The sequence below is a fragment of the Mycteria americana genome, chromosome 3 (genome assembly GCF_035582795.1).
Source record: "Mycteria americana isolate JAX WOST 10 ecotype Jacksonville Zoo and Gardens chromosome 3, USCA_MyAme_1.0, whole genome shotgun sequence".
Lineage (NCBI taxonomy): Eukaryota > Metazoa > Chordata > Aves > Ciconiiformes > Ciconiidae > Mycteria > Mycteria americana.
This window is the reverse complement of record NC_134367.1, coordinates 109,475,732-109,483,252: the sequence shown is the minus strand read 5'-3', so window position 1 is coordinate 109,483,252 and position 7,521 is coordinate 109,475,732.

Sequence of the window (7,521 nt, the reverse complement as noted above, 5' to 3'; positions counted from 1 at the left end):
CACTCTTCCTGCCTATCTCTGTATAGCTACATCTAAACGAGGGCTTTTACTAGCATAACTATATCAGCAAAAGACCCAGCACTTAACTCACATAATTGCACTGGTAAGGCTCCTCAAGTGGAGGCCAGCTTATACAGATCCTGCAGATGGAAGGAAGCGAGAGAATTGCTCCTTTCATCATGATAGCATTTTATCTCAGGGGCCTAGTGCTGACATTTTGAGTGTTGTTAACCTCTGCTATTTTAGGACTGGTGTGTAGGAGCACATCACCACTGAATCAGGCATTCAGATACTTCTCTCCTGGGAATACGGTTCAGAAATCTGGCTGGTAAGATGTAATCACCTTGGTTAAGCTTCTCCTTTGAGAACTCTTGCCCTGTTTTTCCCTGATGAAACTCCCTCACATGTCAGCCATCCCGGACCCTGTTTTGTATGAGATACATGATGAGGTCCCCAGTGGATGACTCCATGACTACTTTAAATTATATGTTAATATGTCATTCCCCTCCTCATTCAAAGATTTCAGTATCTTGCAGCAAAGCACATGAAAGGAAGAGGATTCGCATCTCCCTATATTTAAGAGGAAAAACATACAACCTGTTCAGCAGCAATTCCTCTCAAGCGTCAGCAAGATATTGACCAGAAGGTGTGCAAATAAACTGTAGACATTTTAAGCCAAGGGGCTGGGTCAGATTACGGATGTACTAAATGTGCCAGTCTTGAACTCTGGCTTGATGAAAAATGAGGGTTTGGCAGCTGAAGGAGATCCCGCCTGCCACTCCCTTTGGCATCTCCCTCATTCACACTCCTCTCCTTGCAGGCCTTCGCCCTGACAATTGTACTGACTCAATTGTTTATGGGGCTGGGCTGTGAACCAGACCTGGGAATAAAACCAGTTTAAAAAGAGGGAGAGAGAGGGTGGGATAAAAGGAAGGAGGCTGCATTTCACTATGAGCCAGTATTGCCACTGAAACCCCATCATACCAAAACACAGCCTTCTGCAGTGATGGGGAGAGGAGCCACAGGCTCTCCAAGAGGAACATCTGCAAGCCAAGAAAAGGCACAGTTACTAGTGCAGCCCATACACAAGCTTACATTTGTGACTCTGCCTTGCAACAGAGAATCTTGCATGACTTCTGTAAGAAAGGTTGTTACTGCTTATCTCCTTTGAGGACAGCCTACTCACAGATAAAGAGAATGGGAAGTCCTGTCTCAGTAATTTGTCTTGTGCTGTCCATTCGGAAACCAGAGTGAGGAGGTTTTAGCTCAAAGTTTCCATCTTCGTTCACCAGCCTCGCACACCATAATCTGCTCTGATTATCCTTGATGACAAAGAAAAAAAATGAGAGAAGAAAATGATGTCAAAACACTATCGCCAGTCTGATGGGACCTGTGTGATTCTCAGCAGTTCTGCTGCACAGTAGATTTCAGTCTACAGTTGTTGCCACTGTGAACAACTTCCAAGGTCCACAAAAGCCATGGAGGAATGGAAGTCAATAGATTTAGTCCCGCTGTGCAGGATCTGCCTCTCCACTAGCAGTCCGCAAATCAGAAGAGGTTGAAATTGCCTGCTGGAGTGCAATTCTACTCACACAGAATAAGGGAGATAAAAATACACTTCCTGCACTGAAAATACGTTCATTAGAGCAGAAGAGCACAGGTAGGGAAGCAAACTATCTAGTGATCTGACTATTCCAGTAACAGCGGGGTGGCTGGATTGGTGTAGCTACTTCTTAGGGTAGAGTTTGGTATTACAGCTGAGCTGATCTACAAGCTAGTTGCTGTCCACGTTTCCTGTTTCTGTTGCTTTACTTATATAGCATCTAGTGGCTGTGTGGCCACAGGGCGTATCTGTTCATCTGGCTGATAACAGCAGTTAGCAAACTAACCGTGCCATAAAAATGAGTAGTTTTCAGCCAGATCAGCCAGCTGAATCAACTCACCCTGAAGCCACTCCATCACTAGATTCAGTGCAAGGGAAAGGGCAGGAGAACGCAGCTGGAAGCCGTGGTGGAGTGTGACCACCACTATTTGGCATTAGCTCGTGGCTCTAACTGCAAGCTGCCCTCAAAAGGACAACCTGCTCCCATTCTCCCTTCCCTGCTCCTGGCAGCACGTTCCTGCTGCTGCCAGTGCTTTCCTGACCCCTCAGTGAACCAGGCCAGCTCTCTAAGCCAGCAGAGAACTAACCCAGCACCTAGGAAGCGAGTAGTTTTCCGCCTGCTTGATAAGGTGAAGGGCATTGCTAAGAGGTCCAGCAAGCATAACAGCTGGCAACAAGGATGCTGATAGGAGTGTGTGGTGTGTGGCTGGGAGCAGACGAGGGCAGCTCCTTCTGACAGCAGCCATTTCATGAAACCTCATTCTCAATTTAACCCAAAGCAGGAAAAAAAAAACCCCAAACAAGAACATAAAAGGAACCAGCTGCACTCTCTCCATTAGAAAAGAGTGCATCTGATAATTAGATGAAGAGGGACAGGTTTAACACATGTTTTTGAAAGGTATGTTATCCTTCTGTTTGCTGAATGGAAGGCGTGACATGAATAGTGCCATGAATTGCACACATAGCCTTGCTCTTCCCAAGAGACAGGCAGGAGGGTCAGCCAACAGTTTTGCAAAGAAATCTCCTCTCTGCCTATCATCTCCCGTGCCATTGGGCAGCTTGGAGGCCCAAAGGCAGATATAGTTCATTTGAAAATAAAGCCAAAAGGAAAGGCCACAGGAGGGAAGAAGCTGGTACGTAGCACAGCACAGAGCGGGATGTGTCTGGAACATCAGGAGAGCTCAGGGGCAGGGCTGTGGCATCTCTGTCCCCTTTGGGGAGATGTGCTAGTTGCGGTCAGACCCTGACCCAGAGGTACTGCTCCCTTCTGGAGGTGTTTTAAAAGAGCATCCATAGGTGCTCTGAATTTACATGGAGGGAAATAATTAATCTGGCTGTTGATTCACAGTTTGTCCTGGGCAGATAGCCAAAAATGCAATTGTTAATTGCATCAATTTCCATGTTCTCTATTCTGTAAAATCACTTCATTAGAGGAGTTGGTTAAATTCAGGAAGTGCTCAAATTTCCAGCAATATCTTGTTTAGCAAAGACTTCTTGATAACAGTGCTGTACTACTTCTCTCAGCTCATGTACCTGTAAAAGGTGCGATTGTTTAGAGTTACACTGCTGCAGATACAATCCTATCAGCATAAGATATATCAAACCGGTATCGCTTATTTTATTAGACTGAACTGTCTTTTATGATCACCTGTGGCTGGTATAACTGTGTCCATGCTACGGGATGTTTGCTGTCTGTCAAAATGGGAATATTTAGTGAAGATGGACTTTAGCACGTGTATGTTTCCTCAAGAGTCACTCTAGCACTATGTCAATAAACCTGTTTTCAGCAGTGTTTGCTGACACAGCTAAAAAGGTATTGCCAGACCCTACAGCCGATTTACTGTTATTCTGCACCTCATGTAATAATTTAGAGAAGTCAGTGTGAACGCCACCATAAATTACTACATAAATGCAAGGCAGCAGCACAGCGAATGGTGTCAGCTTCAAAGCAGAGACAACTATTATCCAGCCCCCTGTAGAGAGGTCCCAGAAGGGACTGCAAGTAGTTTGCGAAATTGCAACTGTACTGCCATCTTTCAGAGTTGTCCAACAGGACGTGAAGCACACAGCACTGTGCTCTCGGGTGCCAGGCAAGATCAGACCATGCTTTGAAGGAGACCTCTTGAAGGAAAGAGAAAATGGAATTGTGGTTATTTTCAGGCATTGACCCAAATTGCATACAAGCTTCTACTCAGAAATTGCATACAGGTTTCTACTTCGAAAATTACCTTTATCTTTTTTTCCCCTCTCTCTGTTTTTGGAGCTTTCATTAGTTCTTAGAAAAACTTAAACTATTCAATGCAGAGGAGACCGTGGTGGAGGTCTTGCAGAAGTGGATTCAAAGTGCTCTCTTGCTTAACTGAAAAGTAGAAACATAAAATCTTGAGTTGGCTTATTTTTCTCCACAGACATACGACATTTGAATAAACAGGTAGTAATGAAAAAGGACAGATTTAAATTACTTAAGAGAATTTTCTCTCAATGAAACCTGTGGTGCCATTATACGCTTTGTTGTCCAGGATCTGCCAATCCCAGTAGGCCCAAACCCAATTTACAGTGCATGCGCAAATGGTCGGAGTGTGATCCTCGAGTTTAATGTGTCCTGAACATCTAAAGAGTTACTGAGAAGATCTGCTGTCTGTCACACGTACAGTAGGGTCACCCTGGGCTCCTAAACTTCAGGAAAACCAATAAGCAGCCACAAAAAAGCAGCTTGGTGGTAGATGAGGTTGAGTGGTCACCAAAACGGGCAACACTGGCAGATTCACTGTAGCTCCTGGGACAAAGATATTTTCCAACAGGCTTCCAAAAAAAATAAAAATCAATTTCTATAAAATGACTGTGATCAAGAGAACTAAAAGGGGAAAACAAAAATATTTACATATACTCTTTAGTCTAGATTATATCAGCCAGAGCAATGTAGAGACATAAGCATAAATCAAATTTGTTTTCCTTCGTGAGGCTAGCAGAGCTGGGAGTCCATTACACTGTAACAGTGCCTCCATGGGTGGTTTTACAGTGCAAGATCAGCTCCTAACCAAACAGCTTGTATCTGTCCTTTAAGGAAAGGCAGACAGACAAAGAGAAAGCCTGTAATTTAAAGTAAAATAACTTGAACACTTTCTTCCTTCTGGTCCTGGTCTGTTCCAGCCAATACAACTCTCGTGAATGCAAAACGAAGACAGTAAAAAGAGGAACAGAACTGTCATGTTCTAGAAAAAGGTAAATCCTGTTACTACTCACAAATGCAATTCAATTGCTGAACCTTGGGGAATTTAATTCTTCCATTAACATGGTCACCCTCCCAGAGATACACGTAGCCTTTCCTTCCAGGCAGTCCACTCCCCTCTCTCCCCGCTACAGGAGCTCTGGGCTGGTACGGTAACACTAGGGCTGGGAACGATGTTCACACCTGGTTTACTGAACGTAGCCATTCCTGAGAAGCTGATAACAATATTTTCATAGTGAATGCTTTGCATTTCTGAGCCCATAGCACAGTGCCAGACCCAGCTGCTCGGAGGTGTTCATTTGAGATAATCAAATATTTAGCAGCTGTTGCTCTAGCAAACACGGCATTAGGCCACATCTTACAAAGCAGGGCTCCTTCCTCTGTTAGCCACCACCACGCAAGTGGAACACCTCCAAAGGACAACCCCTGCCACAGGAAGCACACAGGTTTCTCCCATGGGTGCCTGGCAGGAAGGGCTGACAGTCTGGTACCTGCGAACACCAGGAAGAGTAGAAGAGCTGTTTGTTTAAGTGAGACTAGTGCTCTATGAACGTTTTAATGGTTCACTGTATAATTGCAATGAGTAGGTTGGTATTTTTAACTGATAAACATTCACCAGCTTGAATTAAATAATTGATTTATTCTATCTAAAGTTTCTAGGTCTACATTTCTTAGTGGAGGGCACTGTTGCTGGACTAGACTGCCTCTCTGGCACTTGTATTTCTTCTGCGTTTCTTTTCCCATGCAGAACCAGCTGTTACAAGAAATAAATGAATAATTTACTGGCTGAACTTAGCATTTTCATCTTATCTGTGAATTGAGCTAAGGGTTTTCTCAAATACATAAACTATTGGGAACTCTTTGTCATTATCATTTGGGAAATACTTCTTCATTTACAGGATTCATGAGCAATTCACTGAAGGTGTTAGAAGTCATGCTGGCTGCATGCCAGGGAACAGCCAGGGCCGGCTGCTCCTTGAGGGCCAGGGAGCCAAGGGGGCTGGGAGTGAGAGCCAGCAGGTCAGGGTACAGGTGAGGATCTGGGGGCCCATGGCCATAGCTCGGCAGGGGCCAAGGACAAGAGCCTCAGCTGAAGCAGCTCCCGAGGGCCAGGGCTTGGTGCCGGCAGTGGCCTCCCCACTGCACTGCCCGGGAGCACTCCCCACGGCTGCGAGCAGGCCCCGAGCCCCGGCAGCCAGACCTCCAGCAGCAGGGAGGATGTGCACAGGGCCCCGTGGCTGCCTAGACATGTAGCTCCAGGTAAATCTCTATTTTATACCAGACGAGCCAGGATTCCATGCTGTAGCTCAAATAACCATCTCTGCAAATTCAAAATTTTCTTCTGGAAAAATATTTCGTCGTTTGTTACTACATTATCCCAGACCAAGACTTCCTGACTCCTTTCAAAATTTGAACCTCCATTTTTTTTTTTTAATATATCATCTCACAGCTATTCCCCTTCCTATACCTGATCATGCACTCAGCTTGTCCACCAGTTGCACATCACAGCATTTACTGACACCGCAGTGTAACAGCAAGTTTTGGTATTTATAAATCCAACTTGGAAGCACCATGAAACGGAGGAGAATCAATGTAACATGTCCACTCCATGCTCACCAGACAGCTGTGCCATGGGGAAGGCAGGCAGAGAGCCACGAAGGGCAGCTCAGCACTGCCTGGTGGCTCTCCGAACAGAGGCAAACCAGGCTGCAGCACTGTGCCTTGGCCATGCCTCGGTTATACGCAGCGCTACCAGAGATGTCTTGCTTCGACTCTCCAGCTGGGACCTCTCCAAGAGACTACACTGCACGTCGTGGAGAAATCTGCTGCGCTGGCACCAGCTCGCATGCCTGTTGCATGGTATAGCAAAGCTGGTATGAGAGGAGAGGAACAGTCTCACATTTGCTAAACGTACCAAACATTTGCTACGGGAGACAGCCTGTCAGGAGACAAATCCATTTTCTGTAATTATTCCCAAAATCAGCTTGTCAAGCAAGATGCTTGTGGAGCATCTTGGATTTAGCTTGGCCTCCAAACACATAGGCAAACTTAGGGCTGCCTGGTTTCGGGCCAGTCTTCTATCATGAAGCAGAAACACCTCTGGTTTTGCCAGTATATAAAATGAAGTAAATATTTCCTTCCGTTTGGTCGAAACATAGCAAATCCAGTAAGGATCAGTCAGAACTTCAGTTTCTTTTACTCTGAGGATGCATTTTAGGATAAAGAATTTCAAGTTTCTTAAAGCAGGAACTTTAAGATTAATCTCACTATGGATTAAACTGTAGAACTGATGCCATAAGAAAATATTTATGAAGCACAAACTCCACAAGCTAAGCAGGAAATGTGTCAGATCAAAACTTGGAAAACAGACGTTTTAATACAAGTGATTTTATAAATGAACTAACAAATCTTAAAGTGAAGCTGGATCTGATGCTGAAGTGGCAGACTTGTAAAGCAGGGTGCAGCCTTGTATGAGGAGATAAAATCATCTGTTCTGCTGATAGCCTGGTCCATGAGATAGCACCAAATAGTCAGTACGGAGCACTGTGTGCCCTGGAGAGCTCCAACCATCAAAAGAGGACGGTACACCCTTGTTCTGCAGTCTTTGGCAGGAAAAAGCAAACAATACAGTGTTACGTTTGATCCTCAATAAAAAAAAAAAAACACCCAAAACGCTAGTGAGGAAGCT